The 26651-nt window shown below is 40.1% G+C and overlaps 1 protein-coding gene across 4 annotated transcripts in view; it reads left to right on the top strand.

Moving 5' to 3' along the window:
* The first annotated feature begins 6237 nt into the window (after positions 1–6237).
* LOC106081466 (dihydropyrimidinase) overlaps positions 6238–26651 on the top strand; it is a 52313-nt gene continuing 31899 nt past the window's right edge. For 2 of the 4 annotated variants that reach the window (XM_059363500.1, XM_059363499.1), the window contains exon 1: positions 6352–6559. The gene's annotated coding sequence lies outside the window, so the exon portion shown is untranslated. Of the gene's footprint in view, positions 6253–6344; positions 6560–26651 lie in introns of those variants that run through there. The other 2 variants (XM_059363501.1, XM_013243464.2) reach the window with 2 other exon arrangements.

The raw sequence follows: 26651 nt of genomic DNA, 5'->3' as shown, positions 1-26651 counted from the left end.
GGTTCAAATTCTAGGTTCAAATACCGGCGTGAACAGCAACAAAGTTTTCAGCGGTGGTTATCCCCCAACACTAATGCAGGCTGCATTTGTAAGGTATCCTGCCATGTTAAACTTCTCTTCCAAGTGGTGTCGCTATGCGGCTCGCTGATCGGACTCGGCATAAAAAAGGAGGTCCCTTGTCATTGAGATTAAACTTTAATCGGACGGCACTCATTGATTTGAGAAAAGTTTACCCTGTTCCTTAAAGTAATGTTCATGGGAAATTTCATAACTGTAGTGTGCCAGCTTTAAATTTGGCTGGAAAATCACAATCAGTTATTGTTGGCGAACTCAAAAACCTTAAAGTGAACAAAACGTTTGTGTATTGCACCACAAATCGGTATAATGATACATGTAGCGTTGCGAAACGCCATAGTGGTGGTCTAAATATAGAGCAACAATACCTGAAACGGTTCCGCGGGTAAAGGCTCGAATTCAATAAAATCCATGCCGTATTGGCCATCAAATGGCTAAGGATTTCAATATATCTAGTGAAAGGGAGCAGCATATATTGAAAAACGAGCCCGAGATTTGCCTTGTTCCAGAAGACACATGATCTTAAGCCAAAATAAAAGAGTTGCTGCACTTGCACAAACGTGGTGAATTTTTGGAACATCGTGTTTTAAGACGAGAAGAACTTGCCAATGGGGACATTTGTAAATATCCAAAATAATCACGTTTACTCAGGAGCAGCTGATGATGATGTCGTGGACAGCTATGACCGCTCTCCAATTCTTTTCATCGAGTGTTAAAGTAAATAATACTTGTTATCGGCAAACGAAAGCTGTGGGCACGTAAACATTTCGCTAGTACACCATGGACGTATCTAACAACAAAACTCGTCACTGTCACATAAAGCATGTGTAAACCAACAATGGCTAAAAAATTATGTACCGCACTTCATTTCGTCCACACAGTGGCTTTTCAATTCGCCAGATGCCAATCCGATAGACTTTTCTCTTGCGGTCATTTCAAAGAGGAAGGTAAGGACTGTAAAATATGATGTGCTGAAGAAAGGGGATGGGTCAAAATACCGGCATATGACATGCGTGTAGCTTGCTTGCATCGTTTCTTGGCTGACTTAGATCAAGAGTAATGACAAAAGGTGGTTATAGTGAATGGATTCTGAAATTTATATTACTTCCACTCATTTTACCATTTGAATCAATAAAATAATAATTTCACACGAAAAAAGGGGGTCGTTTGAATTGTAAACACTTGGTGTCAGCTACCCTGCCTCGACAACGGAGGACATGTTGAGGCTTTTGATGAAAACCCATTTTCCACAGGATACGACGGAACTCACGGAGACACCGGAATCTTGGAATAATGACGTTGATAGAATGTTTATAATTACGGAATTTATGGTGAAGGAATCCTTGAAACCATTTAAGTCACCCGGACCTGATGGAATATTTCCGGCATTACTACAGGAAGAGGCAGACTATCTGGCGCCTCATCTGGACTTGCATATACTCCGAAAGCCTGGCAGGAGGCAAGGGTGGTGTTTATACCCAAGCCTACATATCCATAAGCCTTAAGTCCTTTCTACTCAAAACCATGGAACGTATTGTGGACACCTTGATGAAGAGGAAGAGTATGACATCCAGCGAACTGCTCAAATACAAACAGTATGCCTATGTCAAAGGAAGATCGGTGGAGACTGCCCTGCACGAGGTTGTGCATAAAATAGAAGAATCCGTTGATGCCAAAACGTACACCCTGGCGGTATGCATCGACATCGAGGGGGCTTTTAACAATGTGCGGACCAACTCACTGATCCAATCCTTAGACCAGTACCGGGTGGACCCCGTCCTTAGAGACTGGATAAACCATATGCTTAGGAACAGGTGGATAAATTGTGTGTCCCATGGCATATATAAACGAGAAAGTGGCACAAGCCACGCCACAGGGCGGCATTTTAGCGTCACTCCTATGGGCGACCACCATAAATGACCTATTACGGATGCTGACTGAGGAGGGATTTGAACCCGTCTGCTACACAGACGATGTTATAATACTTCTAAGGGGTAAGAATCCGAACGAGCTATGGAGAAGGGCCGAAAGGGTCTTGCATATGGCCAGAGAAGACTGAAATATGACTGTTCACGAGGAGGATGAAGATGGGTCAATTTAACGCACCACGTTTCCTCAATAAGACGATTTCGATATCTGACAAGGTCAAATACTTAGGTGTGATCTTGAACAGGAAACTGAATTGGAAGTGTCACATTCAGGAGCGTACTGAGAAGGCTCACTGATGTTGGGCACTATGTAGACGGGCCGTAAGCTCGAAATGGGGCCCGAGTCCGAGGATAGTCCACTGGCTCTACAGTAGCGTGATTAGACCAATACTTTCTTACGCCTCAGTAGATTTGTGGACTGCTATGGAGAAAAGGTGCAACATAAGGACCATACAACAGGTTCAGAGAACATGTTGTTTGGCATAGGCGGAGCGATTAGGACCACCTCCACTAGGGCACTGGAGACTATTCTAGGTATCCCCTTGACATACAAATTAAGTGTGAGGCAACCACTGCGGCTATGAGACATAAGGCGATGGGAGAATGGATTGAGGATGGGAGCAGCTCATACCATCGCGGTATAATCAGTCTTTCAGGGGCTCAAGAAGTCAAATCGGTGATCGGTTTACATGGGAGCTATATCTGGTTATAAATTGATTTAATTGTTAAGAGTCATAACAGATCACCACATTTAAAATTTCAGCCAAATCGGACAAAAATTGCGGCTTTCAAAGGCTCAAAAAGTAAAATCGGGAGATTGGTTTATTTGGAAGCTATATCCAAATCAGAACTGATATAGCTCATTTGCAATCCTTAATAACCTACATTGATTTGAAGTATCTGTGCAAAATTTCAAGTGGCTAGCTTTACGAGTTCGACCGCTATCATGATTTTGACAGACGGACGGACATGGCTAGATCGACTCAGAATGTCGAGACGATCCAGAATATATGTACTCTATGGGGTCTCAGATCAACATTTCGAGGTGGTGGGTATAAAAACGCAACGTGCTCGCAATACCCAATTTTAGTTTCTAAAACCCGAAACTCCCTGCACTGAAGAAAAGTTGGCCGAAAACTTAAGATGTTTCCCTATTCGTAGAATTTTGGCAATGAAAATGAGCCAAAGAACCAAAACTTTGCAATAAAGATGTTATCTTTAAATTAAGTTTTCTATTTACTAACGGACATGACCATCATGATCATCATTTTGATCGCTGATTGATTCTTATTTTACTTAATAGATGATTGTCTTATTATTATTAATTGAAAAATTATTTTTTTACTTAGCTTAGTTTAGCTTAGCTTTTACTTTTAAACTTAGCACTTGAACATAAAAAAAACTTAACATTTAAAGACGGCCCTATTTGTGAGCCTATTTTGCGTCTTTACCGTTCACTGTTGTCTTGTCCCAAGATCAATTTCCTAACTTTCAACGATATTTTGACCTTCACTTTCGATTTATGTGTTTAATAACACGACCTATAGTTAAGGATTTATTAACCTATTTTTTCACAAGCCGATTATTGACTTAGGTGTATATCCATAGTGGCATGTGTCGGATTAATATCCACACCCTCTTTTCAACCTAACCTATTAATAAACTTTATTGCGTGTTGATGCCTAGAAACTAAAGCTCCTTCATCGGCCTCTATGTAGGCGGCTAGGTCGTGAAGGGCTGTTTCAGTGGACTTGCCCTTACTTTATGCATGCTGTTGCCGAGACAGGCGATCTCCAGGAATCTTTGCCCTAAGATATGTTTCTACAGACCTCTTTAGAAACTTCAATATAAAGGATGACAGACTAATAGTACGAAAATCTTTCGCCCTTGGCTGCCAAGGCTTTTCTGCTTTCAGAATGAAAATGACCTTTGTGTCCCTCCAATCCACAGGTATTTACGACATGCTGATATAAGCTGAGTAAATCTCACTTAGTCAAGGAGCCCGTCTATTGGACACAGCTTGTAATTCAACCGGTGATACAGCATCACGGTCTGACAATTTAAAGAAGTGGAAACTTTTTACCGCCCAAAGGATTTTTGACTCAGTAAAGATTCTCCCAACAACCTCCGACGAATGCATACCAGTGACAACCTCTTCTGGTGCCACATTGTTCGTTGGAGAGTTTCCCGGAAAATGTGTATCGACGAGTAGTTCTAGAGTTTTCTCACTAGTCACTGTCCATACATTCTCTGACTTCTGAATTTATAGGTTTTGAGTATAGGATCCTAGGAACCTCAGACATATCCTTCACGGAGAGGCAGTATTCCACCCAGGATTTGTTTTGAGCCTTTCTCAGCTCGCTCTTGCAAATATTTACTTAACTCAGCCTTATAGACGTTCCAATCGAGTGGTGGCTTTCGGCCTGTTGAAGAGTTTTCTTCAGCCTTTCCTTAGACTAACTATTTCTGGGGTCCTCCATTGCGGTCGCTGTTTGCCACATGTATCCAGACAAAATTGAAAAACAAATCTAGAAATCTTGAGAATCATTAACTAATCTAAGAAGCAAAAGTCTTAAGGGTAAAAAATTGAAACTTGGCAACAATTGTGCTTAGTACGGTTCAAATCGGTGTATAGCCTGATATAGCTCCCATGTAAACCGGTCTCTCGATCATCATTGTTCGGTTCCAAAAAGCTTTAATTTTTGCTGGTTTGACAGAAGTTTGGTATGTAGAATAAAATTATTTTATTTATCAGAAGCAAGTCCTTAAATATGTTTTCGTTAAGACTAGATGTGGATTCAGGTTAGGTTAGGTTGTAGTGGCAGTCTGCAATTAGACATTATTAGAGATGGGTAAATACCCGGGTATTTACCCATTTATACCCAAAAGCTAGGTATTTATAATTTTGCAGATATCTTGGGTATAAAAACTTTTTTCAAAATTTTTTTGATGATTTCGTATACTTTGTATTTATATACAAAGAAGAACTTTGTATTTACATACCCGAACCTTCTGATCTCATAAAATTGGATTTTTTATATCCGCTTTATAGACCGATCTGCAGACTTAAAGTCTTGAGGCAATAAATTGGTCGTTTTTCATCCGATTTCGATGAAATTTGGCACAGTGAGTTCTGGTAAACCCCTATTCATTTCTGTAAAGAGCGGTTCATGTCGGACTATATTTGGATATAGCTGTTTTTAGACCGACCACCCGATCTCCCGATATAGGGTATTGAGCCCGTAAAAAATCCATTTATTACCCGAATTCGATGAAATTTGGCACAGTCTGTTCTGTTAGACCCCTATCCATTCCTGTCATATGTGGGGTACAGATCGGACTATATTTGAATATAACTGCCATATATACCGATCTCCCGATATTGTGTAATGCGCCTATAGGCGCAAAAGGAGCATTTTTCAACCTATTTTGATGAAATTTGAAACAGTGAGTTTTGAAAGACCTCTACACCTGTTTTTTGAATATAGTCCAGATCGAAACATATTTGGATATAGCTGCCATATAAACTGATGTGACTTCTTGAGCCCTGGAAGCGTCAATTTTCATCTGATTTTGCACATAGTATTCTGTTATGACTCCCAACAACTGTGTCAATTACGGTCCAAATCAGTCTATAACCAGATAAAGCTCCCATATTTTGGCAGAATCCATGGTGGTTGGTTCCCAAGATTAGGCCCGGGCGAATTTAGCACGCTTTTACTTGCTTCAAAAAGATTCAGCTTTTCACGTGAACAACTGTCAAGTTCACGTGAAAACTCGAATAGAGTACCAACCCTTGGGTTAGGTTATTGTGACAGTCTGAAATTACACTCATTTGGACAATCGACAGACAGACCAAAACCTCAGGTGGAAATCGAACACACAATCACAACAACACAGCTACAGAGGCTCTTATTGGATTTAAAATGGTTAAATTGGTTAAAAGGTCTTTATGGCAACCCTATTCTAATCAATGTGTAATACAGTGATGAACCAACTTTCGCGTTTCCTATCACATGTAATAGGATTTTTTTTCTGTACTTACGACAAGACGGATCGCAGATTCGGTGAAATGCGACCGTATGTCGTGAGATGTTAATCGTTTCTCGGCATTTTGTTTGTTCTCTTTTTCTCGGGAATGTGCGATATTACCTCTCTGCTCCCGGCATCTGTGCAGAAGACGTTGTGGTTTTCCCATTCGTTCGTTGAGTTGATGCGTTTGGTGAGATCGATTAGATTCTATGGGGAGGTGTGTTTGAGTGTGGTGCAACTTTTTTGAATCTAAAAACTGTTTTTATGTTATTTGCTGTCGGTTGGTTTGTTTCAACATTTTCGTTTTCATTTCTAGTTTTCTTACTTTTTTACTCAAAGCGATCGGTTCGGTGAAAATTCAACGGAGAAAATCGACAGGCAAAGGTGCTCTGGTTCGTTCGTTCAACAATTGTTTTATAACAACACCAACACGTACCCGATATTTTTGGAAAAAATAAAAACAAATTTATACATATTCTCGAAGAAGAAGTTGAAAACAAAAAAATTAACAAATTAGAGAAAAGGTGAATGTTTTAAATATAAAAAAAAAAAATACATAGGTGTCTACTTTTGCTATAAAATTTTAAACCACATGATAAATTTAGATTTTGGTAATGAAGAGTTTTTTAATGATCAATACAATGCGTTCGATATCTAGAAAATGTTAAATACGAGCATTTGTTAAAGTTATGTCAAAATACATATTTCTATTTCTAAAAAGTAAACACATCAAATTTTATGGCAATTTGTTATTTAAAATGTTCCGGTTAATCTGAATAAAATCCCATATGAGATAATACAGTGGCAAGCAAAAGTGTTGTTGCTGTCTTTCATCGGAACCAAACAAACCCCCATTAAATTGGTGATTACTTGGAAAGAAAAAATGTAAACTAAATGTGTTCTTATCACTACCACATGGTATTAATAGTGAATTAATCCCGTTTTTTAATAATACCATATGGTATTGTAACATTTGATATTGAATAATGTTGTTGTTCTAGCAGTGTGTAATACACTGAGGCGGCAGCTCTTGCCGATGATGAACTCCATCGGGTCAATACGGTACGTACAACCGGCTGCCATGGGATTGATTGAATAATGTCATACCGATAGGTATTGATGGGTACCCTTTTTTTCTATCAGTGTAAGTATAATCAAATAAGTTCCAGCTGATGTTGGACTAAGCCAACCATTTGGTATTTTACACCAAGCGGTGAATTAAAAAATATTTGTGACAGCTACATAAGAAAAGAGTCTAGGGGTTCAAGAGGTTAAATCGAAGACCCCTTTATATGGGAACTTTATCCAAATCTGAACCGATATAGCCCATTGCTATTCCCAACGACCTACATCAATAAAAAGTATCTGTGCATAATTTCAAGCTAATTTCTTTATTCGTTCGATCGATATTGTGATTTCGACATGGCTAGATCGCCTTGGAATGTCAAGACGATCAACTATATAAACATTATAGAGTTGCAAATCAATGTTTTGAGTTGTTATAAATGGAATGTCTAGATAAGTAAACTCACCCCTTCTATGGTAGTGGTTATAACAAAAACAAAACCTATTGATCTAAAATTGACGCAATTTCATTAACAAAATAAAACAAGTAAAAATGCATTAAGTTCGGCCGGGCAGAACTTTGATTATCCACCACCTCGGGTATATATGTAAACCCCATTTCGTCACAATCCGGTGAAAGTTGGATAACTTATGCACCCAAATTCGGCACGGACATTCAGTGGTCTAACAAATGTAAGCCACTTTTGAATTTTGTATTTAAAATTTCAACAAAATCGGGTAATAAATAAAGCTTTTATGAGCTTCAGACCCTTAATCGACATATCGGTCTATATGACAGCTATATCTAAATACAGTGGCGGGTGGCCTAAAACTACTCACTGATTCATATTTCAGCGAAATCGGATAAAAAGAAAGGCTTTTATGGGCTTCATACTCGTTATTGGGAGATCGGTCTGTATGGCAGCTATATCTAAATATAGTCCGATCCGAACCATATTTTGGGACGGATGTCGGGAGACTTAAAACTACCCACTGTTTCAAATTTCAGCCAAATCGGATAAACGTAAAGCTTTTATGGGCTTTAGACCCTCTATCGGCAGATCGGTCTATAGGGCAGCTATATCTAAATATGGTCCGACCTCAAAAATATTGGACTCGGACATCGCGAGTTTCAAAACAAGTCACAGTTTTAAATTTCAGCGAAATCGGGTAATAAATAAAGCTTTTATGGGCTTCAGACCCATTATCGGCAGATTGGTCCCTATGGCAGCTATATCTAAATATAGTCCGATCTGATATTTGGATCCTATGTTGGAAGTAGTAAAACTACTCACTGTTTCAAATTTCAGCGAAATCGGTTAAAAAATAATGCTTTTATGGGCTTCAGACTCTTTATTTAGAGATCGGTCTATATGGTAGCTATATCTAAGTATAGTCCGAATTAATCCGTATTTAGGACAGATGTCGGGGTAATACATAAAGCTTTTATGGGCTTCAGACCCTTCGATCTGCCGATAGATCGGTCTATATAGCAGCTATATCCATATATGGTCCGATTTGGCCTGTTCAAGAACTTAACCAGCATGTATCAAAAAGACGTTTCTGTGCCAAATTTCAGCTCAATATCTCAATTTTTGAAGCCTGTAGTGTGATTACAACAGACGGACGGACATACACATGGATATCGTTAAATCGTCTTAGAATTTTGCGACGATCCGATATATATATACTTTGTAGGGTCGGAAATTGATATTTCGATGTGTTGCAAACGGAATGACTAAATGAATATACCCCTTATCCTACGGTGGTGGGTATAAAAATACTATTCAATGTTGGCTTGTATTTTTATTATTCCATCATTTTTTTCTAATAGAACAAAATCAGCATATTGTGTGTGGCACAAGTTATTTGGACCTATTTTAATACCAATTCGCAAACACGACATAGAGTTACGAAAGCAAGTGTTTCAACAAAGTCCTTGACCAAATTTATTACAAGTGTACGATTCATATGAACGTTTTAAAATAAAAAAATCTTATTTTACTTATTTGCTCCACATAGCATTTCTGGCCTGGTTTACCAAGTGGCCGTTGTCATAAGCATGTGCAAGTCTACACCAGAGTAACGCGCTCACTGCCGCCTATGAATTTTTTTGATGTTCCTTCCCATAACGCAGTCACTTCCTCTTCACTTGTGTGATGCTTGGTGCGAATTTATTTCTACCACATACCACATTTAGATTATTTTTAAAATAGTTTTAAATGTCAAAAATCATTAATAAAAAAAATGTAGAACACAGTGTATTTCATAGAAGTTAATCGGGTAAAATCTAGATCAATGTGTTGTATGACTGTGTACCGCAACAAATATTAAAATGAACCTGAAGGACGTAGGACTGGTTCTAAACTGGTGATTTTACCGGTATTTTGTGACCCTTATGATAGGCAGTTTCTACATGAACAAGCCACCGGAAGTTGCCTATAATGTTGAACTAGTCACTTTACCGGTTTTAAATACTGGTCATTTCACCGGTTTAAAAAAATCAGCCATTTCACCTTTAACCAATTTTAGACAGGTGTTGCAATTTCGCATCAATGACTCGGCGAACATTTACATGAATGTATTGGCGCTATGTTACTAATTTGTTTTGAAAAAAATAATAATTTTCTCAAAACGTTGCCTGTGGTATTTTTATTAAAAATTTCAAGGAACATTTTTTCCGAAAAAAATTCACTTTTATATAACCTTAATATTGAAATGGGAAGAGAGAAATATGTTATAATATTAATTTTAGTAAATTTCAAACTCCACTATAAGATACGAAAAAGTTAAAAATATATATCTTTCAATTTTATTTTTGATAATAAATATAGTGTTTGTCATATCTTTTTTTCCAACCCCGATTTTTCGGGAGCTATACTACACAAAAGGGGAGGCCACCGTCGCGCAGAGGTTAGCATGTCCGCCTATGACGCTGAACACCTGGGTTCGAAAGGAGGGCATTGATCAAATCTTCGTGACGAGTTTGGCTAAGACTAAAGGAGGGACTAAAGACTAATACGGGAGCAAGGCTGTCTTTTTCAAGGTTTGGAAGACAAGGATAGGCAAAAATTCTCATATTGAGACATCACGCCATGCAGTGGCAGGTGACTTAATACCGCCCAACAAACAGGGGGCTGACGACGAGACAATCACCGTCTCTCTCATGATTGGGAAGACTAGGATAAGCAAAGATCTTAATACGAAAACAACAAGCAGTGCAGGAGCGAGAGACCCAACACAGCCTAACGAACAGGGACCAGACGACGGACCCATCACCGACTTTAAGATTCGGAAGACTAGGATACGTAAGGATCCATATATACATACATCAGGCAGCTCAGCGACAGGAGTCCTAAAGCAGCCTGAAGAACAGGGAGCCGACGTTGGGACCATTACTCACTCTAAAGAAGCCCATATACTTAAGGTTTGGACGACAAAGATAGGCAAAGATCCTAGTATTGAAACATCAGACAGTACAGGGAATGGAAACTCAATACAGCCTAACGAACAGGCAGTGCAGTGACAGGAAAGTCAGCCTAAAGAAAGCCTAATGAGCAGGGAGCGGGTTCATTACCCATTCCCAAGAAGCCCATTTATTGGAGGACCAATGATTGAGGTTATCCCGATAAGTGGAGAAAATCAGCAAGTGCAAGATTCATATTGCCTTAATTCAGGAGCCATGGACGACCCGGAACAAAATTTCTGGACTGAACCATATCAACTACGAAGTATTCTATGCTAAAACTGGTACTCGTCCGAGGACCAACGCCGGATGCAACAGTGGTGAGACAGAGAAAAGGAGGAGCATACCTGGCATCACTTTTTCTGCCTCTCGACTCTCCGACACCATCATCTACGTCGGAGCTGTAACGGTCGGTTGGGGAAAGCAAAACAGACAGGAAATGAGGTATTAATAGGGTACGATGCGAACTCCCACCACATTTTGTGGGTTCTACTAACATTAATAAGGGGGGCCAAACCCTGGCAGAGTTCTTAATACTGAAGACCTGATAACACTTAATATTGGTAACACCTATTAACACTTAATATTGGTGGAGGTTTTAGATGTGACAATATGTTCGGAAAATCTAATCGATGAGGTTCAGGACTGGATGGTCACCATGGAACACTCTTTCTCTGACCGTCGCTACATTAGTTTTTGAATATCACGGCTAGCGACGAATCCGATAAGATTCCGGAAGAAGGACTGGCCGAAATTCGGAAGGCTGCTCAGAAGAAGACTTGGGCAAAATAATTTAGATTGTCCAAGCAAAGAAGACATTGACGAAAATGTCAACAGGGTTACGACTGCACTGGTGGGGTTCTTCGAAGAAAGTTGTCATCTACGGGAAAGGAAATCAGTCCAAGAAAAACCCTGGATGGCCGGGGAGATTCGCAATATTGGGAAAGAGGTCCGCAAACTTTTTAACAGAGCACGTCGTAAAAAAGCGGAACTTTATTGGGATGTGTATTACACACGTTTCAAGGAATACAGTAACCACCTGAGCGGCAATACGGGCCTCCTGGAAGCTTTTCTGAGAACAGGTCGATAGCATTAATGACGCCGCCAAGGTAAATAAATTTTTCTCAAAAACCCATGTCCAAACTGAAACGTTAGTAGACGACATGGGAGTGAGAGCAGAGACAACGGAGGATATGTTGAGGCTTTTGATGAAAACGCATTTTCCACAGGAAACGACGGGACTCACGAAGACACCGGAATCTTGGAATAATGAAGTTGACCGAAGGCTTATCATTATAGAATGTATGGTGAAGGAATCCTTGAGGAGCTTCGAACCAGTTAAGTCACCCGGACCTTATGGAATATTTCCGGCGTTACTACAAAAGGAGGCCGATTATCTGGCGCCCCATTTGACCAATATTTTCACAACGTGCCTAGGGCTTGCATATACTCCGAAAGCCCGGCAAGGCAAGTTTTGCGACATCAAAGGCCTACAGACCCATAAGCCTTACGTCCTTGCTACTCAAAACCATAGAACGTATTGTGGACACCATGATAAAGTGTAGGACATCCAGTGAACTGCTCCAATACTAACAGCATAACTATGTCAAGGTAAGGTCGGTGGAGACTTCCCCGCACCAGGTTGTGTATAAAATAGAAGAATCCTTTGATGCCAAAACGTACACACAGGCGGTATGCATTGACATTAACAATGCGGTATGCATTGGCGTTTAACAATGTGCGACACACTGATCCAATCCTTAGACCAGCATCGGGTGGACCCCGTCCTAAGAGATCGGATAAACCATATGCTTAGGAACAGGTGGATAAATTGTGTGACTCATGACATAATTATAAGGATGTTATAATACCTCTAAGGGGTAAGAACCATCTATGCAGAAGGGCCGAAAGGGTCTTGCAGATGGCACATGACTGGGCTATACCTAGATGTCTCAATGTTAACCCAGAGAAGACTGAAATATGCCTGTTCACGAAGAATAGAACAATTTCGATATCTGACTAAGTCAAATATTTAGGTGTGATCTTGACCAGGAAACTGAATAGGAAGTGTAACGTTCAGGAGCGTACCGAGAAGGCTCACAGATGTTGGGCACTATGTAGACGGGCCGTAGGCTCGAAATGAGGCCTGAGTCTGAGGATAGTCCACTGGCTCTACAGGAGCGTTATTAGGCCAATACTTACTTATGCCTTAGTAGTTCAGAGAACATGATGTCTTGGCATGGGCGGAGCCATGAGTACTACGCCCATTAGGGCACTGGAGACAATTCTAGATATCCGACCCAAAGATATACAGATTAAGTGTGAGGCAGCAGAAACTTAAGGCGATGAGAGAATGGATGGAGGATAGAAGCAAGTCATATCATGGTTGTTTAATCGAGGCAACGATAGGAAACCTGGAAGGAATATAAGAGTTTTCTGATCGGATACCTGAGACAACTCTTGTGGTCGAGTGCGAGGCACTGTGTCGAACTATAAAAAGGAAATTGATTTTGCTATAGTTTTGATTTATAATATTCAAATGAAAAGCAACCACCAAACATACACTTGGTTTTGCTTCCCACTGTATAAAATGGTACTTAGGTTTAGGTTAGGTTAGGTTGAAGAGGGTGCAGATGTTAATCCGCCCCATGTCACTATGTACATACACCTAAGCCAGTAATGGGCTCGTTGTGCGCTCTAAGAACTATAAAGTAACCTTTAAAAAGAAAATTTAAGTTAGGAATTCAGTGCTACTTACAAAATCCTTAATTGTTTTTAATACCACTCCACTAAGTTGGTTCATGTCTGATATTGTGTCTCCACCTAAGTGGCGGTATCTATTAGACCCTAAAGCCGGTCAATAACAAAGGAAATGCTCCAACTTGTCATCATCTTCCCCGCATGCCCATAAGTGAGCTCGTAGTTCTATGTGTCCCGTTTTGATACCAATAGCTATACTGGCTTTCAGTAATATACTTCCTTTCAGTAATAGTGCGAGTGCGAGGCACTGCTGTCAGCGACACAGTCTTGGATTGACGGAACTCTAGTATAGCCATCTAGAAGATTATGCTACACAGATGGATCAAAGCTACAGGACAGAGTAAGCCTGGAGATTTACATTAAGGAGCCAGGTGTGGTGTTAATGCAAGGACGTCGACTGTAAATGTGTTTATGAATAGTAAACTGGCCATCGGGGGGACAACAACCAGGACTTTAAGGTTACGAACAGTCTTGGATTGGATTGTTAGATGGAGATTAATGCCTTCTTTGATGATGGCACGATCTGCATCATTTGGGTTTCGGGCCATAGCGGAGTAAGGGGGATGAAAGAGCAGACGATTTGTTAGTGAAAGCCGGAGGACTGCCGTCAGAGTAAGGGGCGCGGGCGAAGAACGCGCATTAAACACTGTGGAACAGTGAAACTGTCGGTAGGACGATGAAAATCGATGAAAATGGGGAATTCCAGAAGACGAGGCTATTGCTGAAAGGAAGTAAGTAGGTGGTCAGTATAGCTTCGGTATCAAAACGGGACACATAGGTCGACGTTCTCACTTATACCAAATCGGTGCGGCTAGTGATAGCATGTGTCGGGCATGGGGGGAAGATAATGAGACATTGGAGCATTTCCTATGTTACCAAAAACATTTAGAAATTTAAACCTTCTCCTATAAGGAAACCTTATACGTATAAGGAAACATTATGTTTAGAATTTAATTTAAAACATTCAACCTAAACTCGTTAGCAAACAATTTTTACTTTATTTGTAAGCGATTCTAAACACAAAATATTGAAAGTTATAACTTAAATATTATTCATTCTACGATACAAAACAGAGGCAAAACCATTAAAATAGGATTTGTTATGTTGGATTCCTGGCATAACGATGTGCATCTTTTCAACAGAAAATTAATTTATTGCGCACATTTAGTTCGAAGAACTTAGTACTACTTTATGGTTGTTTCCGCAGACAGTTTGGTATTTGGAATTCTTTAGCCAATTTATTTGGTAGTGATTGAATAACAGATGTGGAAGATAACAATAACTCCAATATTATGGCGTAGGGTCTTCTCTTGCTATACCTGTTCAGAATAATAAATTCTATAAGAATATTTAGAATAAACAATGCCAAATTTTTTCAATGCATGATCGTATGAAAAACACGTGTTTTAAGTTCTAAGGCCCTTTTGCCAACTTCTGTTGAACATTTACTTCAAAATGTGATGAAAGGCAAAAGTCAAGCCAGTTAGAAGTGTTGACATGTCATCAACTTATATTAGACATCAACTTATATTAGAGTTTTATTAATTTTACATCTAAAATTTTACCTGTTAGCCAATTAACTTAAAAATGTTTTTGAATCATTCGCAATTTTCTTTGAATTTTTTTTTGTTTCAAATAGGATTCATACTTTGCAATTCTTTTCTTTCGACATTAAGTGATAAGTGTAGGAGCATTAAATAACTTGTAAAAAGGCGTTAAGTTCGGCCGGGCCAAACCTTGGATACCCACCACCTTGGGTATATATGTAAACCACCTTTCGTCAAAATCCGGGGATCGAAATATGTTCCGATTTGTACCAAATACTAATAAGTACAAGTCATTGTTCATTTGTGTATAACAAAATATTGATCTAAAAATAAACCGATATATACGACACGGATGTCGAAAAGCATAATATATAGGTCACTGTGTCAAATTTCAGTGAAATCTGATTATAAATGCGCCTTTTATGGGGCCAAAACTTTAAATCGAGATATCGGTCTCTATGGCAGCTATATCCAAATCTGGACCGATTTGGACCAAGTTGCAGAAAAATGTCGATGAGCCTAACACAAAATTCGGCGGAATCGGACAATAAATGCACCTTTTATGGGCCCAAAACTTTAAATCGAGAAATCGATCTATATGGCAGCTTTATTCAAATCTGAACCGATCTGGGCCAAATTGAAGAAGAATGTCGAAGGTTTTAACACAACCCACTGTCCCACAATTCGGCGGAATCGGACAATAAATACACCTTTTATGGGCCCAAAACTATAAATCGAGAGATCGATCTATATGGCAGCTTTATTCAGATCTGAAGTATGTTGAGGGGCTTAACTTAATTCACTGTCACAAATTTCAGCGACATAGGATAATAAATGCGCCTTTTAGGGGTCCAAAGCCTTAAATCGAGAGATCGGTCTATATGGCAGCTATATCCATATCTGAACCGATCTGAGCCAAACTGAAGAAGGATGTCGAAGGGCCTAACACAACTCACTGCCTCAAATGTTGGCATAATCGGACAATAAATGTGCCTTTTATGGGCGCAAGACCTTAAATCGAGGGCAGTTATATCCAAATCTGGACCGATCTAGGCCAAATTGAAGAAAGACGTCGAGTGGCCTAACACAACTCAATGTCCCACATTTAAGCAAAATCAGATAATAAATGTGACTTTTATGGGCCTAAGACCCTAAATCGGCGGATAGATCTATATAACAGCTATATCCAAATCTGGACCGATCTGGGCCAAACTGAAGAAGGACGACGAAGAGCCTAACACAACTCACTGTTTCAAATTTTGGCAAAATCGGACAATAAACGCGACTTTTAAGGGTGCAAGACATTAAATCGAGGGATCGGTCTTTATGGCAGTTATATCCAAATCTGGACCGATCAAGGCCAAATTGAAGAAAGATGTCGAGAGGCCTAACACAACTCACTGCCCCAAATTTCAGCAAAATCAGATGATATATGTGGCTGTTATGGGTTTAAGACCCTAAATCGGCGGATCGGTCTATATGGAGGCTATACCAAGATATAGTCCGATACAGCCCATCTTCGAACTTAACCTGCTTATGGACAAAAAAAAAAAAAAAGAATCTGTGCAAAATGTCAGTTCAATATCTCTATTTTTAAAGACTGTAGCGTGATTTCAACAGACAGACGGACGGACATGGCTAGATCATCTTAAGTTTTTACGCTGATCAAGAATATATGTACTTTATAGGGTCGGAAATGGATATTTCGATGTGTTGCAAACAGAATGACAAAATGAATGTACCCCCATCCTTCAGTGGTGGGTATAAAAAGGAAATTGATTTTGCTATAGTTTTGATTTATAATATTCGAAAGAAAAGCAACCACCAAACATACACTTGGTTTTGCTTCCCACTGTATATAAAAATGTACTTAGGTTTAGGTTAGGTTGAAAAGAGGGTGCAGATATTAATCCGCCCCATGCCACTATGGACATACACCTAAGCCTGTAATCGGCTTGTTGTGCGCTCTAAGAACTATAAAGTAACCTCTAAAAAGAAAATTTAAGTTAGGAATTCCGTGCTACTAACAAAATCCTTAATTGTTTTTAATACCACTCCACTAAGTTGGTTCATGTCTGATATTGTGTCTCCACCTAAGTGGCGGTATCTATTAGACGCTAAAGCCGGTCAATAACAAAGGAAATGCTCCAACTTGTCATCATCTTCCCCGCATGCCCATAAGTGAGCTCGTAGTTCTATGTGTCCCGTTATGATACCAATAGCTATACTGACTTCCTTCTTACTTCCTTTCAGTAATAGCCTCGTCTTCGCACGATAGGATTTTCGCCATCCTACCGATCGTTTCGCTGTTCCACAAATCGTCAAATCGTTTGCCCTTTCATTTCCCCTTACTTTATGGCCCGGCACCCAAACGATGGGGATTTTCCCATCCTCAGAGAAGGCGTTAATCTCCTTCTTACACTGCAAGACTGTTCGTGACCTTACCGTCCTGGTTGCTATTGCCCTTATGGTAATATTACTGTTGGTAAAGATGTTCACACTCGACGTCCTCGCGTTAGCACCACACAAATTCACGCATTCCGTCATCGCCCGGATCTCCTCCTGCAGGACCGTATTATGGTCAGGCAGTCTAAAACAGATCCCTGTCCCTGGGTTCTCAATGTCGACCCCTAGGCCCACTCTGTCCTCTAGTTTTGATCCATCCGTGTAACATGATCTTCCAGATGACAATACTAGGGTTTCGTCAATCCAAGACAGTGCCGATGGCAGCAGTGCTCGCTCTCGACTTCAAGGTTCATCTCAGGTATCCAATCGGAAACCTTTTCCCTTCATTTCAGGTTTCCTATCGTCGCCTCGATCATACCGCGATGGTATGAGCTGCTCTCATCCTCAATCCATTCTCCCATCGCCTTAAGTCTCATAGCCGCAGTGGCTGTCTGGGTCGGATATTTAGAATAGTCTCCAGTGCCCTAGTGGGCGTGGTCCTCATCGCTCCGCCTATGCCAAGACAACATGTTCTCTGAACCTGTTGTGTGGTCCTTATGTTGCACTTTTTCTCCATAGCAGTCCACCAAACTACTGAGGTGCAAATAAGTATTGGTCTAATCACACTCCTGTAGAGCCAGTGGACTATCCTCGGATTCAGGCCCCATTTCGAGCCTACGGACCGTCTACATAGTGCCCAACATGTGTGAGCCTTCTCAGTACGCTACTGAATGTTACACTTCCAATTCAGTTTCCTGTCCAAGATCACAACTAAGTATTTGATCTTGTCAGATATTGAAATCTTCTTATTGAAGAAACGTGGTGCGTTAAATTGGTCCACCTTCGTCTTCCTCGTGAACAGGCATATTTCAATCTTCTCTGGGTTAACATTGAGACCTCTGGGTCTATCCCAGTCATATGCCATATGCAAGACCCTTTCGGCCCTTCTGCATAGCTCGTTCGGATCCTTACCCCTTAAAAGTATTATAACATCGTCTGCGTAGCAGACGGGTTCAAATCCCTCCTCAATCAGCATCCGTAATAGGTCATTTATGGTGGTCACCCATAGGAGTGACGATAAAATGTCGCCCTGTGGCGTGCCCTGTGCCACTTTCTCCCTTATATTTATACCATGGGACACATAATTTATCCACCTGTTCTTAGCATATGGTTTATCCAGTCTCTAAGGACCGGGTCCAATCGGTACTGGTCTAAGGATTGGATCAGTGTGTCACATTGTTATGTGCGGACCGATGTCGATGACCATGCATACCGCCAGTGTGTACGTTTTGGCATCGAAGGATTTTTCTATTCTATACACTACCTGGCGGTCTCCACCAACCTTCCCTTGACATAGGCATGTTATTTGTATTTGAGCAGTTCGCCGGATGTCGTACTCTTCATTATGGTGTCCACAATACGTTCATGGTTTTGAGTAGAAAGCACGTAAGTAAAATGGTACTTAATAAGTTGGCAGATCAATATTTCTAAATGTTACAGACAGGATGACCATATTGGTAGACCTGGTGCTCGGTGTAAAAAGATGGTAAGTTTTGATCTGTTTCGCTTCGGTCTAGTCCAGGAAATGGCTATTATTAATATCTGTTCTATGGTGGTTTTATCAGGCATAGATAAAGTCTAATTAAGACCAAATTCTCTCATTCTGTGCTAATGGGTATAAATATCATTTTTTGTTTGTTTACAAATAAAACCATGAACACTACTTTTTTGGAGAAATGTGAGCACACACTTTTAAAGGAATAGATGTAGATATAAAATAACTATAGAAAGATCATTGAACTTCATTGCCTATGCATATGGAATAAACGGATAAATATAATCATATTTTGAAATAAACATTGAAACGTAAACACGTTCCCAAATGTCTATTTTAGTTCATAAAAAAATGTTGACCAAAAACCATTTATCAACGTCAATGTAAATGCCACTAAGCAGAGGTAGTCTACAAACTGATACATACCAAATCGCAATAGGTTCGATCGATGGCATTGTACTCGATTGACCAAAAACAACCGCAGGTCGACGTAGCTGTAGCTATCAAAAAAAAAAAAAACAATTCTCTTTCGCTGAGAGAAATTTGTCTAAAATATTTGAATAAGATAAACGTTGTGTTCGAGAGTACTTATCGTAGCGCACAAATCACAAAATTTATGACCCGAGATAGAAAAAGTCAAACTTTTCAACACATTCATTGCCAGAGTGTGCAGAGCATTTATTGTTGATTAAATATGTTCTATTTCAAAGTTTATGAGCGTTTTGCTTGTACAGTAGGGTAGGTCTTTTGTCGTGAGGCTCACAAAAGACATAACATCGAAAATGTAGGTGTTTTCAATTCCAGCTCGAGCTTATTTGACGAAGAGTAAAAATTTGTCTGGCTACCCTATATACGGCACACGATTCAGAGATACCGCCTTCAAGGCTTAAGTTGCTGGTTGAAGCCGATTCTGCAGCGAAAAAGTGCCTCTTTGTGGGAAGTGATGCTAATCGGATATTGACGAAAGGGCCGAGTTGCTTATTGAGTATAAAGGGTGATTTGTTTTGAGAGCTATAGGAATGTTTTCAAAAAAAAAAAAAAAAAAACAAGTAAAAAGGCATTAAGTTTGGCCGGGCTGAACTTTGCATACTCTCCACCTCACAAAATCACAGAAAATCCAGTGAAAAATGCATACCTTATGCCCCATAGCAGCTATATCGAAATATGTTCTGATTTGGGCCAAATACTAATAAGTACAAGTCATTGTTCAGTTGTGTATAACAAAATATTGATCTTTTTAGTAGCTATATCTAAAAATAAACCGATCTGAACCATATACGACACGGATGTCGAAAAGCCTTACATAAGTCACTGTGTCAAATTTCAGTGAAATCGGATTATAAATGTCAGCTATATCCAAATCTGGACCGATTCGCGCCAAGTTGCAGAAAAATGTCGAAGAGACTAACACAACTCACTGTCCCAAATTTCGGCGACCTTAAATCGAGAGATCGGTCTATATGGCAGGTTTGTTCAAATCTGGACCGATCTTGGCCAAACTGAAGAAAGATGTGGAAGGGCCTAACACAACTCACTGTTCTAAATTTCAGCAAAATCAGATAATAAATGTGGTTTTTATGGGCATTTGACCCTAAATCGGCGGATCGGTCTATATGGCAGCTATATCCAAATCTAGACTGATCTGGGTCAAATTGAAGAAGTATATCGAAGGGCCTAACACAACTCACTGTTCCAAATTTCAACAAAATCGGCGGACTGGTCTATATGAGGGCTATATAAAGATATAGTCCGATATAGCCCATCTTCGAACTTAACCTGCTTATGGATAACAAGTAGGAGCGTGCTAAGTTCGGCCGGGCCGAATCTTATATACCCTCCACCATGGATCGCATCCGTCGAGTTCTTTGCGCAGTATCTCATTTTAGGCAAACAAAGAATAATTAATATGGACGGAGGAGGAGGAGGAGCTATATCAAGTTATAATCCGATTCGGGGCTCAAGAAGCAAAATCGGGAGATCGGTTTATATGGGAGCTGTGTCAAGCTATAGATCGATTCAGACCATATTGCACACGTTTGTTGAAGGCCATGGGAGAAGCCGTTGTACAAAATCTGTGCCAAATCGGATGAGAATTGCGCTCTTTAGAGGCTCAAGAACTCAAGATCCCAGATCGGTTTAAATGGCAGCTATATCAGGGTATGGACAGATTTAGACCATACTTCGCATAAATGTTGGAAGTGATACCAAAACACCACGTGCAAAATTACAGCCAAATCGGATACGAATTGCGCCTTCTAAAAGCTTAAGAAATCAAGACCCAAGATCTGTTTATATAGCAGCTATATAAGATTATGGACCGATTTGAACCATACTTCGCACAGTTGTTGAAAGTGATATCAAAACACTATGCGCAAAATGTCAGTCAAATTGGATGAGAATTGCGCCCTCTAGAGGCTCAAGAAGTCAAGACCCAAGATCGGTTTTTATGGCAGCTATATCTGGTTATGGACCGATTTGAACTATTCTCAACATAGTTGTTGGAAGTGATATCAAAACACTATGTGCACAATTTCATTCAAATCGGATAAGAATTCCGCCTTCTAGAGGCTCAAGAAGTCAAGGCCCAGGATCGGTTTATATGGCAGCTATACCAGGTTATGAACCGATTTGAACCATACATCGCACAGTTGTTGAAAGTGATATCAAAACACTATGTGCTAAATGTCAGTCAAATTGGATGAGAATTGCGCCCTCTAGAGGCTCAAGAAGTCAAGACCCAGGATCGGTTTATATAGCAGCTATACCAGGTTATGGACCGATTTGAACCATACTTCGCACAGTTGTTATATCAAAACAGTACTTTATGGGGTCTTAGGCGCATATTTCGAGGTGTTACAAACAGAATGACGAAATTAGTATTCCCCCATCCTATGGTGGAGGGTATAAAAAAAAGAATCTGTGCAAAGTTTCAGCTCAATGTCTCAATTTTTAAAGATTGTAGCCCGATTTCAACAGATAAACGGACAGACGGACGGACATAGCTAGATCGTCTTAGATTATTACGCTGATCAAGATTTCGATGTGTTGCAAACGGAATGACAAAATGATTATACCACCATCTATCGGTGGTGGGTATAAAAACACTTAAAATTCAGAAAACTACATGAAATCTTTATTTGAATCGATAGTACGGTGCGATGGCCGGGGTGGCTTCGGTGGCACTCGGTAGATGGTTTCCGGACTGCGAAGGCGCTATGGCGGGTCATCGACCCAAGAAAGACGAGGGAGTTGCTGGCGTTCGATAAGAGGTCGATGAGTACTTTGACAGGGGTCCTAACCGGACACTGTGCCATGGCGGCGCGCTTTGGGATATCGCACAATGACTTCTGTAGGAGTCCTCGATGAGGATGAGGAGGATACTATTGAGTACTTGCTGTGTTCCTGTCCGGGTCTGCGGAGTCCTAGGCTCTGCTGTTCTTCTATGATCTGGGTGAACTTGCAAACGCACCTCAGGTATGTCTCCTGAGGTTTGTTCAGGGAATAGGATGGTTCCGACGGGGGGGGGGCCACAATTTCCGGCGTAGATAGATCCGTGCTTGCGTAGGGACGGCCGGGTTTTCACCCCTCGCTCGGGTTCTCCACTCCTACGAAGTCTCACATTTTCTTTCTATTCCCTTTCTCTCTCTAGGGTTCCACAATGTGCCAAACTGGAGCTATAGTGAACTCAGCTTTGATGAGCAACTTCACTCAACCTAACCTAACTAACGGTTCATTTAATTTAATTTTTGAAGATTATTTTATGCAAATGTTGCCCGTGACTGAGCCTGGAATGGTCCATCCACTTAGTCCTCGAATAAATGCTTCAATGTTATCTTTCAATGCGTCAATTGAAGCGGGCTTGTCTGTATGGACATGAGTTTTAACATAGTCCCACAAAAAAGTCTAAAGGCGTTAAATCGTACGATCTAGTCGGCCAATTGACCTTTTCCTAATGTAAAATAAACTTTTCACCCAACTCGCCTCTGAATATGTCCATTGTAACGCGTGCTGGCATGTGGCACCATCTTGTTGAAAGCACATGTCATGCAAGTCAAGCTCTTGTATTTTGGGCAATCAAAGTTGGATATCATTTCAAGGTAGCGCTCACCAATCACAGTTACGTTACGATTCACATCATCTTTGTGAACTTTTCTGGGTGCATTGATAGCTCTTGCAATACTTCTGGCTGATCTTCACTCCAAAATCGACAATTCTGCTTATTTACGTATCTTTGAGCCAAATGTATTGAACACAATTTTAGCGCGATGAACTTTCTTAACGCACGCATTTTGATAATAAAATTCAATATTTTGCGTTGTTCGTTTGTAAGACGATTCATAGTTAAGTTTTAGACCAAACTGACAATGTTTGACAGTAAAGGTAAACACGAAACGTGCATGAGCAGCTATGCTATTCTTTGGATAGAAAGCATAAAACAATGGTCTAAAGCCGGATATAAAGGAATCTCAATTAGATTTTAAGACCCAAAAAAGAAAGCGCAAACAGGCATCACTGCCTAAACACAAAACACCATTGGCAGCATCAGCCGTTATGTGATCGTAGTGCGAAAAGCAAAAGATTTTTGAGTTTGTTGCTATTGGCATTGTTGGATAAGTTGGATTTGAATAAGGGAAGTAAGATTTTACTTGTTTTCTATTGCGCTTGTGAATCAAATCGTCTTTAAGAGCCTCGTTCAAATTCAGATGTATGCTTTACTACCTACTCCTCAAGTTGGGATGGTATGTAAAGCACCATGATCCAGTGATCCGCTGATGATATTTCTTGGTCGAAATTTAAATCATGATATGGATAGACAGTCAAATGCTTCTAGCAACACCAAACTTTTGCTGACTTTTAAATGTTTTTTGTTATGCTATTCTTTGCATAGTATTTCGACAGACAGACGGACGGACATGCCTAGATCGACTCAGATCCTATCCTCCAAGTCTATTGCAGTAGAATACATTCAGTCAGAGAATGTATGGACAATGGCTAGTGAGAAACCATCACAACTTCTAATTTATACACATTTTCCGGGAAACTCTCCAACGTGAACTGTGTCTGAGTCGAAAATCCCTTGGGCGATAAATGATGATGTATCACCGGTGGAATTACATGCTGTGTCCGATAAACAGACACCTAGAAGGTTCTTTCGTTGTCAAGGAATAGCATTTCTGGACATTGATGATGTTTTCAAAAATGTAAAACCAACATCAAACATGAGGAAGCTGCAGTTTATAGGCATCAATACCTACCCTAAGAAAGTATATTAATAGGAGTGTTTTGTTTACCCATTAAGCGGATTTCCTCGCTTAGTTTGTATGGAGAAAAATGCTATCTCCGCTTAGCTAATTTTATCGCTGTTTATTGAAAGATATGGTGTCATTATTCAATTTGAATGAGAAAACTAAAAAAACTAATTATTTCAGATGTGGTGTCAGTGTTGCCAACGTTAAAGTATAAAGCGGGAAAAGCGATTTATTTATCCATAAGCCAACGAGTCCGCTAGACTGGTAAATAAAACGCGGCAAATAACTGACTTACTAAAAGATGCATTACGACAGGCTTGGAATTTGTAGATCTAACAAGTAAAAGCGTGCTAAGTTCGGCCGGCCAGAATCTTATATACCCTCCACAATGGATCGCATTTGTCGAATTCTTTTCCCGGCATCTCTTCTTAGGCAAAAAAAAGGGTATAAGAAAAGATTTGCTCTGCTATTTGAGCGATATCAAGATATGGTCCGGTTTGGACCACAATTAAATTATATGTTGGAGACCTGTGTAAAATGTCAGCCAATTCGAATAATAATTGCGACCTCTAAAGGCTCAAGAAGTAAAGATCCCAGATCGGTTTATATGGCAGCTATATCAGGTTATGAACCGATTTGAACCATACTTGGCACAGTTATTGGATATCATAACAAAATATTTCGATTCATTCATTCATTCATAAATTCATTCAAATCGGATAAGAATTGCGCCCTCTGGAGGCTAAAGAAGTCAAGACCCAAGAAGTAAAGATCCCAGATCGGTTTATATGGCAGCTATATCAGGTTATCGACCGATTTGAACCATACTTGGCACAGTTGTTGGATATCATAACAAAATACTTCGATTCATTCATTCATTCATAAATTCATTCAAATCGGATAAGAATTGCGCCCTCTGGAGGCTAAAGAAGTCAAGACCCAAGAAGTAAAGATCCCAGATCGGTTTATATGGCAGCTATATCAGGTTATCGACCGATTTGAACCATACTTGGCACAGTTGTTGGATATCATAACAAAACACGTCGTGAAAAATTTCATTCCAATCGGATAAGAATTGCGCACTCTAGAGGCTCAAGAAGTCAAGACCCAAGATCGGTTTATATGGCAGCTATATCAGGTTATCAACCGATTTGAACCATACTTGGCACAGTTGTTGGAAACATAACAAAACACGTCGTGCAAAATTTCATTCCAATCGGATAAGAATTGCGCACTCTAGAGGCTCAAGAAGTCAAGACCCAAGATCGGTTTGTATGGCAGCTATATCAGGTTATCAACCGATTTGAACCATACTTGGCACAGTTGTTGGAAACATAACAAAACACGTTGTGCAAAATTTCATTCCAATCGGATAAGAATTGCGCACTCTAGAGGCTCAAGAAGTCAAGACCCAAGATCGGTTTATATGGCAGCTATATCAAAACATGGACCGATATGGCCTATTTACAATACCAACCGACCTTCACTAATAAGATGTATTTGTACAAAATTTCAAGCGGCTAGCTTTACTTCTTCTGCAGTTAGCGTGCTTTCGACAGACAGACGGACGGACGGACAGACGGACGGACATGGCTAGATCGACATAAAATGTCGCGACGATCAAGAATATATATACTTCATCGGGTCTCAGACGAATATTTTGAGTAGTTACAAACAGAATGACGAAATTAGTATACCCCCCATCCTATGGTGGAGGGTATAAAAAGATGGGTGAGCAGAAGGACACCGCAAAGAGGTGTACTGTCTCCTGTACTTTAGAATATACCATTTTCAAAATATATTATAGTATCTGGAAGAGAAATATGTAAAAGTGGTCGCATATGCTGATGGCGTGGCTTCGGCAAGTGCTGCCATCTCAGTGTACAACACAATGCTACAACAACAACAACAATGTCGCAATTACGGTTAAGGGAAAGTTTCCCAGCATTCCTATAGATATGCTACAGGAAGTCCTACGTACGATGGTTCCCTTGCCGGTGAATAGGGCAAAATTTGCTTATCCATCCATTGGCAAAATTTGGGGATTTAGGGATTTAAACCACCTGCCAAGCATTGGGTGCATACTGGAGTCGTAAGACCTATATTATTAGATGTGTTGTGGTCTGATGGGCGGCACTTCAAAAATCCACCTACTGTTCTATAGTCAACCGAATCCAAAGGATGGTTTGTTTGTGCATTATAGCCGCTCTATGACTCTAGACTTTATTGAGATTAGGTTGCAAAGATGGTGAGGATATTAATCCGTCCCGTTATGATACCGAAAGCAATATTGACCTCCTTCTTACTTCCTTTCAGTAATAGCCTCGCCATTTCACGATCCGGATATCCCCATAAGATTTCCTTCGTCCTATTGACCGTTTCGCTTTGTTTATTGAAGGCATTTGTTTGGCCTTCACTGCCAAATCGTCTACTCTTTCATTAACCCTCTGGACTTTGTTGCTTGACTTATTGCAGCGGCCATTGCTGTGAAGCTAACGAAGTTTTCTCTTTGGTCATGCGGCGGATACG

The sequence above is a fragment of the Stomoxys calcitrans genome, chromosome 2 (assembly GCF_963082655.1).
Source record: "Stomoxys calcitrans chromosome 2, idStoCalc2.1, whole genome shotgun sequence".
NCBI lineage: Eukaryota > Metazoa > Arthropoda > Insecta > Diptera > Muscidae > Stomoxys > Stomoxys calcitrans.
This window is presented reverse-complemented; position numbering and strand designations above follow the sequence as displayed.